The sequence below is a fragment of the Passer montanus genome, unplaced genomic scaffold, assembly GCF_014805655.1.
Source record: "Passer montanus isolate IOZ18808 unplaced genomic scaffold, ASM1480565v1 scaffold213, whole genome shotgun sequence".
NCBI classification, from domain to species: domain Eukaryota; kingdom Metazoa; phylum Chordata; class Aves; order Passeriformes; family Passeridae; genus Passer; species Passer montanus.
Window position 1 is genome coordinate 13,471 of NW_024366737.1, and position 13,470 is coordinate 26,940.

Here is a 13,470-nt window from a genome sequence, read left to right on the forward strand (position 1 = left end):
TCATCCTTCAGGCACAAGGGACAGCTACAAATCCTGGGTTTACAGCTTTTTTTTTGTCAGGTGAGATAAAAAAGAATATAATCTGTCCTTTTAAATGTTTTTTAACTTTAATTGGAATGATTGCCCAGATGGATTTTCAGCAAGATATTTCCTCCACAAAACACTTCAACAAAAGCAGCCACAGTGAAACACAAAACATTCAGAATTTCACCATAAGTTTGCAAATCCTTCTGTCACCTCATGAAGAACAGAACTGTGAGTGTGGGGAGGTCCTGGAATTGATTATCCAGGAAAATTTTGGACTCCCCATCCCTGGAAGTGTCCAAGACCAGGCTGGACAGGGCTCGGAGTAACCTGGGATTGTGGAAAATGTCCCTGACCATGGCAGGGGATGGAATTGGATGGGCTTTTAGGTCCCTCCCAACCCAAACCTTGTGTGATTCCATGATTAATACAAATGATGAGTTCTCCCAGCTCTTCCTGAGGGCTGAGAGTCATCACAAGGAAATTTAGAGGATAAATTGCTCCTTGCCCCCAAACAGTGCCAAACTGGGCACAGAAAGGAGAGCAGTGTTCAGCTGGGCAGAAGTAAAAAAAGAAACAAGATAATCTCTAATGAAATTGGAAATAAAAGAAACAGCCTGGGGGTATTTTCTCTCTGAGTTTCAGGGTAAATACCACTCAGTTTTGGGTGTCATTAATATCTGATTATTACAGCTCCTATTTAGCAGTAGCCCCACCCACTCCTGTCTCTGTTTCACGGGCACGTCCCAGCAATTTGCCAGCTGGAGGTTGTGCTCAGAGCTGGAAATAACTGTATCATCATTTCATTAGCACCTGGCTGGGGGAGAGGATCCATTAATCCAGCTCTGGAGGCACCCACTGTGAGAAATGAGGGAGGAGGCCCACTACAGACTCTCCTGTAGTGAAAGGGAAGCTGCAATTATTTCTTGACATTTTTCTACTTCCTCAAACAGATCACCACAGCTTCTTCTTTATTTATTTTTATTTTTTTATAAAATTTATTTAATTATCTTCTTTTTATTTGCAAGAAATAAGGTTTGATTGTTTGTTTTGTGCTACAAGAGATGTCACAGCCTCCTTTCTGCTCCAAGTGACTCGGGGTCAATGTAATCTGAAAAACAACTCCAACAGAACAAACTTGTCACAGATAAATCCCCGGGGACTGAATCTGCTGCTGTTCTCCCTCAAAAGCTGTTTTGCATGTTTCCCTTTGTGTCCAGCCTGGTGGATAAGGGAAAAATCATCTTGTCCTTTAGCTCTGCTGCTGGGGCCTGCACGTGGGAGGTGTTCTTGGATAAAGGAATTTCTGTGCTGGGAATTAAAGGAGTTGATCATTCAAGGGCACTGAAAAGTCTTTTTAAACCTGTATGGCCCATCAGGATCATCTCCTCAGCCTTCCTGTAACATTGAGGCCATTGATCCTCAAATCCAGGTCCAAATTCCTCTCCTCGCCCTCTGAGGAGTGTTTAAACCCTAAACCAGGCTGTGATAATTTGTTTTTTATGTTCATTTCAAACCTGGCCCTTGGATTTTGCCTTTGGATTTGCTGGTGAGGAGTAGCCAGGTTTGCTTACAAAGACATCCACAGAGATTTATTTTACATATTGCCAGAAGCAGGCTCACATTTATAACTTTTATTAATATATTTATTGAATATATTTAGAATCGCTGGATGCATTTAGGAGTGCAGAATGGTTTGGGTTAAAGACCCTCTGATTCCAACCCCCTGCCAAAAGCAGGGATGGCATTCATAGATCAGCTTGCTTAGGGCCCCATTTATTGTTTTTATATTTACTTTGAATTCTACTGAAACATTTACTTATGCCTATATTTGAAATTTCAGCAAATTGGAAAATGAACCAAAAAAATGAGTTAATTTTTATGATGTTTTAATCTTTGTTTATTTGAAGAAACATTCCCCCTAAGCAGAGAAGAAAAAGAAATCAGGATTTTAATTTTTTTCTTTTTGGTAGATGTAGACATTTCAAGATGTTCTTCCTTTTTTTTTTTTTTTTTCAATGAGGGGAAAATGAAAACAAAAATAGTATAACTCCTTCCTTGATCCAGTCATTTTTAATAGCAGAGCCCTAAAATCTGGTTTGGAAGAGGGAAGATGCGTTACAGAAATATCTCAGCAGGCATTTTTTTGCCCTGCTCCTGGCCCAGTGACAGTAACACCCTCCTGAATGTTTTTCCAGCACAGGGAACGCTGTTGATGGCTGCTTTAGAGACCCTGGGCGAGTTTTTATTTGTCCCTTGCAGTCGTGTCCGTGTCAGAGCCACCCAACAGCACCAAACCACGAGTGAAGAATGCACCCAAAAAAAATTCAGGGATGGGGAAAGAGCCAGGGAATTGTTCCTGCCTGCTCAGGGCTGCCACAGGAGCTCCTGGCTGGCAGGAAATCTGTGGGGGAGTAACAGGAGCCAGGTTTTGATGCTCCCCTTGTTGTGCAGGTGTAACCTGAGCCCAGGGAAGCGATGCCAACGTGTCACTGTGCTCCCAGGGACTCCTGAGCCCTGAAAATGTCCTGCAGCCCAGGCTTTGTCCTCTGTTCTGGGCTGGGAGAAACGCAGAGTTTGACCCTGAGCTGGTGGGGCTGAGGTGGCCCCAAGGATCACAGGGAATGAATTAATTCATGGCTTAATTGAGGAAATAATTCATGGCTTAATTCACACAGGAGTTGTTGTCTTGCAACTCTGCTCACTGTGTTGGTGTTTGGAGGACAGAAGGAGAACAGAATTCCCAGCTCCTTGCCCAGGCTCCTGTCACACAAACAAACTAAAATTTGTTCTGGATTCTTGTCACAGACTCCCCTGGATGAGTTTTGGGGTCCTGCTCACTCCTTGAGAGGTCACTAAAATTCCTGTGAGGGTCTCCCTGAGGCTGGAGGGATCCTCTGCACCTCCCTGGCACAGAACCCCCAAATCCCCGGGGCTGGCACAGCCCTGCCAGCCCAGGCAGTGCCAGCTGTGCCCCATGGGCACCTTGTCCCCAGCCCAGAGCACTCAGTGCCACCTGCAGGGGACACCTGCAGGGATGGGCACTGCCAAGCTCCCTGGGCAGCCCCTGCCAAGGCCTGAGCACCCTTTCCATGGGCAAATTCCTCCTGAGCTTCTTCCTCTCGGCTGTTTTCATCTTCTCCCACAGCTTCTGTTTGTATTTGATGAACCTTTTCAGAGGACTCTCATTTGGTTTATCTTTAAGACATCTTTCAAACCACTGCAACGGTATGAACAACAACAACAAAAAAAATTAAATAATTAATATTTGTGAGTTGCATCTTTTAATTCACTGAGCAGCTCTGAAGAGCAAGTCACAGGAAACGGGGTTGGGAAAATCTATTTGCTCATCAGCCCCTGTCAGTGAGTGCTGAGCTGCTTCTCCACGGGATATTGTCAAATGCTTTTTCCAGCTAATGTTTAACTGGCCAGATGAAACATTCCCATGTGGGTTCCCGTTGAGGGGGGGGTGGGTATTGCAAGAAATGCTGAGAATCCCCCCCTCACTGAGCTCTGCTGCCTCGGGGGAAGGTGCCAGCACAGGAAAACCAACACAGAACACATAAAATCCCTGCCCAGAGGTTTGGAACAGCAGCTGGTGGGAAGGAGAAGGATAAAGACCCCATCTGTGGGTGACATTTTTCCAGTCTTTAAATTTAAACAGGGTTAATTTAGAAAGTTCTAGAATGGCCATATCTGTTTCCAGGGGAAAAAAAAAAAAGCCTGGATTTCTCAATCACCTCAAATGTCCCTGGCCATATGTATTGGCATTGGGACTCCTCTTTCCACACAAAACTAACCCCAGGATTAGGAACAGCAGTAATTATTTGCTCAAAGTGAAGTCTAGAAATAAACCTCATCAGGATCCAAATCTTGTTAAATATTTTGTGGTGCTGCTGGACAGAAGGAAGGCATTTCAGATTTGTAGTTATAATTAACTATCAGGAGGGAGAAAATGCTCCCAAAGTTTCCTTCTCTTTTTCTCTCATTTTTCAGAGACTTTTATGTGGGCAAGTTCTACAACTGGAGAATTGGAGAAAATATTGGAAGAGTGATGGGAGTTAAGAAATGGAACTGTTCAAGTGCTAATGAGATGTAAATTGATATATAGGAAAACAGGAAACACTGGCTGCCAACATAGGTCAAAACAAGGAAATCCAGGTTGGACTCTTTGAGATTTAAACAGGATTTTAAGAGAATCTGTCTTTATTTACAACAAAATTAGAAGAGTTAAAATCTGCCCCAGAAGTTGTTTAATGAAAGTGAGTGCACTGGCACGGGGATGGAATCACCACAGCAGGATCCATAGGAAGTTTTCCAGGGCTGCAAAGTGGGAAACAGAGTTTGAGTGAGCCACGGTGGCAGAGTCTGCAGTGCCTGCCTGTAGAATTTGGATTTTGGCAGAATGTTACATTGTTTGATAAGTTTTTCTGTTGACTTAAGAGAGCTAAATCTACATCTACATCTCTATCTATCTGTGTCCACATCATCTATGTAGCTATATCTATGTCTGCCTATCAGTATCTACATATCTACATAGCTCTATATCTCTATATCTAATCTATGTTTATGTCTCTGTATCTCTATATTTCTCTATCTCTATATCTCTATCTACATTATTTCTATGTATCTCTGTGTCTCTATATCTCTATGTCTATATCTATATATCAACATCTGAATATCTATATATAACTATATATCTCTATATCTCTATATATCCATATTTATATCTATATTCTATATCCATACCTATATTGATTTATCTGAATCGATAACTCTTTATCTCTATGTCTATATCTATATCTCTATATATCAGTCTCTATTTATATCTATATGTATATAACTATATATCTAAATCCATATCTGTGTTGATAAATCTGTATTTATATCTCTTTATCTCTATCTATATCTCTATATCTATCTATATACCTATATTTATATATCCACATAGCTCTATCTCTATATCTATATCATCTAAATAGCTCTATCTATGTCTGTCTATAGCTATATATCAATATATATATATCTAAACCCATATCTATATTGATATATCTGTATCGCTTTATCTCTATATACAGATATAGGTATATAGATAGATATATATATACAGATATATAGAACTCTGTATCTGTATCTGTATATCTATATACCTATATACCTATATCTATCTATCTATCATCTATATATCTACATATTTACATATCTACAAATATATATATCTATATCTATATCATCTCTATATCTCTATGTCTATATCTATATATCAATATCTATAGATCAATATATCTATATACCTATATCTATATCTATATATCCACATAGCTCTATCTCTATATCTGTATCATTTCTATAGCTCTATGTCTGTCTATATCTAAATATCAATATCTATATATCTATATCTAAATCCATATCTATATTGATATATCTGTATTGCTTAATCTCTATATGTAGATACAGATATAGAGAATTCTATATCTGTGTCTATATATCTATCTATATACCTATATCTATATATCTATATATCTACAAATATTTATCTATATCAATATCTATATAATCTCTATATGTCTATGTCTATATCTATATACCTATGTATCTATATATCATCTCTATCTCTATGTCTATATCTATATATCAATATCTATATACCAATATATCTATATAACTTTATCTATATATCCACATAGCTCTATCTCTATGTCTATATAGCTCTGTCTGTCTATATCTAAATATCAATATCTATATATCTATATCTAAATCCATATCTATATTGATATATTTGTATTGCTTTATCTCTATATATAGATATAGAGAATTATATATATATATACCTGATATATACCTATATCTATATATCTATATATCTACATATCTACATATCTATATATCTATATATCTATATATCTATATTCTACAAATATCTATCTATATCAATATCTATATAATCTCTATATGTCTATGTCTATATCTATATACCTATGTATCTATATATCATCTCTATCTCCATGTCTATATCTATATATCAATATCTATAGATCAATATATCTATATACCTATATCTATATCTATATATCCACATAGCTCTATCTCTATATCTGTATCATTTCTATAGCTCTGTCTGTCTATATCTAAATATCAATATATATCTATATATATATATAGATACATATAATAGATATATATATATCTATATCTAAATCCATATCTATATTGATATATTTGTATTGCTTAATCTCTATATATAGATATAGAGAATTATATATATATATACCTGATATATACCTATATCTATATATCTATATATCTACATATCTACATATCTACAAATATGTATATCTATATATCTATAGATATATATATCTCTATGTCTATATCTATATCTATATCTATATATAAATATATACCAATTTATCTATATATCTATATATCAACATAGATATTGATATATAGATACATATAGATACATAGGTACATATCCACAGATATAGATATACAGGTATATATCTATAGATATATGTATATATATACACATATATACATATCTCTGTATCTCTGTCAACGCCTCTGTATCTATATCCACACCATCTCCCTTCCATCTCCACAGCAGCAGCAGCAGGCTCAGTGCAGGCAGTGCTCTCCAAGCCTTCCCAAAGCTTTTCCTCTTTCCAGGTGCTCAGCTCCCCCTGGGTGGTCCCTGATCTCTGCCAAGGCACTTCCTCTGTTCCCTGCTTTCCTGGAAGATGGAGGGAGAGACACCTTTGGGGTTTCACAATGGATGAGCCCCTTTGAGTCACACGGAAATCAGCTCTGCAATTTCAGCCTTTGCTCATGACACGACTGCTTCTCACATTTTGTAACCTGCCTTTCACAAATGCCACGAGGAGCGGGATGAGCCCCTTCAGCTCCTCCTCCCAGGCCAGCAAATCACAGCTGACTCAAATCTCTCGGCTCCTTGTCCTCCTCGAGAGCAGCTCTGACAATTGTTTAAATTATTCTGGTTGTTACTGGCCCTAGGCAGTTCTGACATCAAGGCTTTCTTGTGCAGCTCTCCAACACTTGGAGGAAGAGGTTGGAGAACCTGTTGGAATTAACCCAGAGGAGCTCTGGAGCCAGGCTGGGAGAGCTGGGAATGTTCCTCTGGAGAGGAGAAGCTCCAGGGGGAGCTCAGAGCCCCTGGCAGGGCCTGAAGGGGCTCCAGGAGAGCTGCAGAGGGACTGGGGACAAGGCCTGCAGGGACAGCACCCAGGGAATGGCTGCCAGTGCCAGAGGGCAGCAATGGATGGGATCTTGGCAGTGAGGAATTGTTCCCTGGCAGGGTGGGCAGGGCTGGCACAGGGTGCCCAGAGCAGCTGGGGCTGCCCCTGGATCCCTGCAAGAAAATGTCAAAGTGCCCATTTCTACAGGTGAGCTACAGAAGAGAAAGAGGAAACAATTGGTTGAGTTTGATTGGAATTTCTGTTCCTGTTACTCCTGCTGGCTGATCCAAGGCAGTGACCGAACTTTCCTCTGCCCTCACTGGGAGCAGAAAGAGGCCCCTTCCCCTCTCTGCTTTTTTGTTATCATTTTGCCACCTCACCAATACATCCACCAGTTTGTTGGTGATTTTACAGCACAGCTCACAGGCATTCCCAGAGTTGTTTTCTGGAAATGAGTAAAACAAACATCAGGAAGAAAGTTGACACAACATGTTTTGGTTGGGGGTTTTTTGTTTGGTTTTTTTCTTTTTCTTTTAATCACAAAATCTTGCCGGGCACCGATCAATGCTTTTTTTAAACAAGAATTGCTCCAGATAAAACAAGAAAAGAGACCAAACTACCCAGGGTTTGCTTGTTTTGGACACTGTTCTTGCAGAGGTGTAGCTGCTGAGCATCGTGCCACTTTGATCAGCTGAACAGAGAAAACACATAGCAAGTTCACAATTTATTCTGCCAGCTGCCCAGGCAATTATTTGAAGCTCCTTAGTTCACCTGACCTTTAAAACTTCTTTTAACACACAATCACATCTGATCAAGTGGAGTGTTAAGGTCAGTTCTTGCTCTCAGAGCAGAGCAGAGCCAGCCTGTTGTGCAAGCAGAGCTGGACATTTAAAGGATATCATTGTTCTGCGATTGCAAGAGAAGATGACTTAAAAAATCCAAGACTAAAGGTGATGTGGAATTAAATTGTGGTTTAGAGCCAAACAAACTGAGCCAAAGTAGGACCAAAGATAAAAGTGCTGCCATTTGGCCAGGCCAGGCCACTTAAACTCAGCTCTGGGTGCTTTGTGCTCGAGTCCTGAAGAAATTAAATGTGTAGAAAAAGTGCAGAATCTGGTGGAATATTCCATGTTCCCAGACTGGAACATCCCAGCCCTATAGAGCACCTGAAGTGCTTTTCACACACAACTGAAGTCAGGTCTGATGGCCAGGGGTGAAATGTTCCCCTTGTTCCACCCCTGCTTCCCTCTCAGATTAAACTCCACTGACTTCACTGGCAGTCTGTCTTCATGGAATAATAATTGGATAAACCTCAAGGTCTGACTCAGACAATGCCCCAGTGGCTCCTTAGGCTATTCAGGAAAAAAAAGCCTCTTTGGGGTGATGTTATCTCTGAGGAGAAAGATTTTGCCCTTTGGCAGCTGTTGCTGTGAGAAGGTTCCAGTCCTGTCCCATTGGGATTCCAGCACAGGACCTGGGGATGTTTTTTTTTTGGGGGGATGTGGGAGCTCAAGGTGTGGCAGAGGGATGTGGAAGTGCCTTGATCTTGAATTTCCATGGCCCAGTGACAGCAGAGATGTTGGTTTTGACCAGAAGGGAAGCCAAAAATCTGTTTGCTGCAAGGTTTGTGGAGGATTCCAAAGGCTGGACCAATTTTAAATCTCAGCAATCCCCTTTATTCAATTCACCGAGAAGAGAACAACCTGCAGGGAGCAAACAGGGAGTAAAACATTCTCCATTTGTTTCCTCTCATGGAATGATTGTTTCCATCCCATGATACCAATGACACCTGGGACTGAATCTCCTGAGGGATGAGAGCTGGGATCAGGAGAGGGATTGGGATTGGGGTTTTGAATCTCCTGAGGGATGAGAGCTGGACCTGCCCCATCCCAGCCCATCCAGCTGGGATCAGGAGAGGGATTTGGGTTGGGATTGGGGTTTGGATTGGGATTGTGCCCCTCAGGTGAGAGCCCACCTGAGAGCTGCCCCAGCCCTGTCCCAGCACAGGAGGAGCTGGAGCTGCTGCAGAGAGCCCAGAGGAGGCTCCAGGATGAGCAGAGGGATGGAGCAGCTCTGCTGGCAGCAAAGGCTGGCACAGCTGGCATTGTTCACCTGCACAGGAGAAGCTTTGGGCTGAGCTCAGGGTGGCCTTGCAGGGCCTGCAGGAGCCCCAGGAGAGTTGGAGAGAGACAATTTCCAGGGGATGCAGGGACAGCACACAGGGCGTGGCTTAAAATTGAAAAATTACAGGTTCAGATCAGATATTAGGAACAATTTCCTCTCTAGAAGGGTGGGGAGAGGCTGGGATGGAATTGCCAGAGCAGCTGGGGCTGCCCCTGGATCCCTGGCAGTGCCCAAGGCCAGGCTGGACACTGGGGCTGGAGCAGCCTGGCACAGTGGGAGGTGTCCCTGCCATGGTGGAGGGTTGGCATTGATGATTTTTAGGTCCCTTCCAACCCAAACCTCTCTGGGATACCCAGGACAGGGGCTCCTCTTTTTCACCCTTTTGTGGAACTCATGCCAGCTTCCTCCAGAGATTAAAATCCCCCAAAATCCCCACAAAATCCCCCCGAAATCCCCATGCCCTGGCTCCAGGCTGGTGCTCTCAGGCCCTGGGTAGGTGCAGCACATCCTTGAGGTCCCAGATCAGACTCTGAAAGGGCCCAATTTTCACTTTGGTAGCACAGGAAATTCACTGACCCACTAACCCTCCTCTTCCCCCTTGAAACAAAGCACAAAATGCCCCATATTCTTCCTGCCTCACTTTTCTGAAGGAATATTTTACTCCTGGATGCCTGTGATTCTTCTGCTGTGGCTTTGGGCTTCTTCTCGGCCTAGTCCAGCTCACCTTGCTCAGCTTTTTGGTTGGCCTGGGCCAGAGTTTTGTCCACCTTTTGTGCCTTTTCTCGGCCTAGTCCAGCTCACCTTTCTGAACCTAGTCCAGTTCAGCTTTTTGGTTGGCCTGGGCCAGAGTTTTGTCCACCTTTTGTGCCTTTTCCAGGACACCTGAGAACATCCCCAGGGATATGTCTGAAGGTGATTCTGGTGATTTTGCCTCCTGTTCATGTCCCAGAGCATTTCCCACCCCAAACCTGGAGAAATCTGCCTCACACAGGCCTTGCCTGAGGGGACAGGGGAGGACTGAAAAGTGGGGGTGAGCTCAGGGGCACAAAGTCCTTTTGGGGACAGCAGCAGGTCCTGTCCTGCTCACCCATGGCCTGGTGAGGGGACAGAGGGACTCTGGATGAGGGGACAGGGGACAGAAGGACTCTGGATGAGGGGACAGAGGGACTCTGGGTGCAGCAGGAGGGAGGAATGAGCTGACCAGGACCTCGTGCATCTCAGAAGAGAGGAAAAATATGAAATTCTGGCACCAGGAAAAGGAAACCTCATGTTGCAGAACCTGCTGAGGAACAGGACAGGAGCTGGAGGTGCTGGTGGGTGACCAGAGCCAGCAGCCAAGGGAGGAAGCAGGCTGAGGGAAGGGTCCCTGCCCCTCTGCACACCTTCAGCACCCTGCCCAGCCTGGGGCTCCTCCGTGCTCAGGGATTTGGACACCCTGGAGCAGCCCAGGTGGTGAAAAGGATGATAACGTGTCCTGTGGGGAAGACAGGGAGAGCTGGGAGTGAGGGAAGGCTCCAGGATCTCGTCCATGCCCATGGAACTGCAGGGAGGGGCAAAGGGACAAAAAGTACCCTGGAATTCCTAAGGAATTATATTTTGGATCCGCATGAAACCCAGGGTAATTCATCACCTTTAATGATGTTACAAGGAATCCTGGCATGGGGTGAAATACTTCCCTGTCCTAAGAGTGGGGAAAACAGAAAGGGGCAGGGCCAGGCTCTGTCCAGTGTGCCCAGAGCTGGGGGCACCAAGGGGAGCAGAGGAGGTTCCCTGGGACATCTGGGAGTGCTTTTTCCCTGTGAGTGAAAAGCCCAGGTTGCCCAGAGGAGCTGTTGGGAGCTTTCCATCCCTGGAGATACCCAAAAACCACCTGGACACAATCCTGGGCAACCAGGGGGCCTGGACCAGATGCTGTTCCCACCTCAACCCCTCTGACCCTGGGACAAACTGCCAGGACTGATTTCCCAGCCCCTGTGGTGCAATAAATGTCCCAGCCTTTGCCAGCCAAGAGAGAATTCCAGAGCCACCCAGCAGTGCCTGAAACCAAGCTGCCATTTCCCAAACTGCCCCGGATAACAGCCAGGGTTATCTCACATGTATAAATATTACCACACGTGCAGCTACAACGAAACGGGAGTGAATTTATTTCTCCTCCAAACGGGGAAGGATTACTCAATGAATTAATCTGCAGTGAGTCACAAGGTAAATTTAAGTAATTGCTCACTGTTTCGTGTCATAAAAGTGGCAAGCAGAGATTTATGGATAACTGAAGATCTGCTGTGTGATAGCAGGGAACAATTGAGCGCCGCCAGGTGCCACCGTTTGTGTCCCCCGGCGAAGGAGAGCCCTTGCCAAGGTGTGGATGCTGGCATTGCCACGTGCCAGGGGACACAAAGGGCTGGAGAAAGCTGAGGGTGGAGACCCCCTGTCCCACTGTGACAAACCCTGAGGGAGCTGGGGGTGCTCCCCTGCAGAAAAGGAGACTCAGGGGTGCCCTCCTCACCCTGCCCAGCTCCTGGAAGGTGCCTGTGCTCAGCTGGGGCTGGGCTCCGGCTGCAGCAGCACTGCCACAGCCAGAGCTCACAGCCTGCACTGCACCCAGGGAATCCAGGCTGCAGAGCAGCAAAGAGTTTTTCCAGCAAGGGGATAAAGCTCTGGAATGGCTGCTGGGGAGGGGGTGCAGTCCCCATCCCTGGGGGTGTTTAACAAAGCCTGGATGTGGCACTGGGGGCCAGGGCTCAGCTGAGCTGCTGGGGCTGGGCTGGGCTCCATGGGCTGGAAGGGCTCTCCCAACCCAGGGATTCTGGGAATTCTGGGAATTCTGTGTGAACCAAAGGTGACAGCATTCCCCAGCTGGTCCCTGAGGTGCTGCTCTGGTGCCATCACAGCCAGACTCCTCTGCCCTTCCCAACCTGCTGCATCCTCTGATTTCAGCTGCAGGGGACAGCAGGAAAGGGTTTTCAGAGATATTAAATTCCTACCAGGGTCTGGAGAGAGTGAAGCTCTGGGGTGAGCTCAGGGTGGCCTTGCAGGGCCTGCAGAAGCCCCAGGAAAGCTGGAGAGAGACAATTTCCAGGGTGACAGCATTCCCCAGCTGGTCCCTGAGGTGCTGCTCTGGTGCCATCACAGCCAGACTCCTCTGCCCTTCCCAGCCTGCTGCATCCTCTGATTTCAGCTGCAGGGACAGCAGGAAAGGGTTTCCAGAGATATTAAATTCCTACCAGGGTCATGAACATTAGGAACTGGAGAGAGTGAAGCTCTGGGGTGAGCTCAGGGTGGCCTTGCAGGGCCTGCAGAAGCCCCAGGAAAGCTGGAGAGAGACAATTTCCAGAGGTCTGCAGGAACAGGAGCCAGGGAATGGCTCCCAGTGCCAGAGGGCAGCAATGGATGGGATCTTGGCAATGAGGAATTGTTCCCTGGCAGGGTGGGCAGGGGCTGGGATGGAATTGCCAGAGCAGCTGGGGCTGCCCCTGGATCCCTGGCAGTGCCCAAGGCCAGGCTGGACACTGGGGCTGGAGCAGCCTGGCACAGGGGAAGGTGTCCCTGCCATGGCAGGGTGGCACTGGGTGGGCTTTGAGGTCCCTTCCCACCCAAACCAGTCTGAGATTCCATGAACATCTCCCCCAAGGGTAGGCAAGCAGAATTCAGGGATCTGTTTGTATGATAATGAGCATTTTAAGGCTGATCAGCCCAAACATAGCTCTGGATGAGCTGCAGACCAGGCTGCTTCTTGCTTGACAGGGATCTTAGGGACAGGTGCTGGGAATTGATTTGGATAGAAGATAAAGGGCAAAAAAATGGCAGAACCATTGAATTATAGAATGATGGAATGGTTTGTGGTGGGAAGACCTTAAATCCCATCCAGAGCCACCCCTGCCATGGGAGGGACACCTTCCACTGCCCCAGGCTGCTCCATCCTGGCCTGGAACACTTCCAGAAAACCTGGCTTTGTTCACACCACTGTTGGACAATAACCTGGGAGTTTCCCCCGGGATGTTTTCCTTCTCCATGGTCAGTTTTTCTAAACCAGGGATTTACTTCAGGGCTTCAAGGAGCTCAGCTTAAGGTCATTCCCTGAAACACTTCCAGCAAACCTGGCTTTGTTCACACCACAGCTGAACAATAA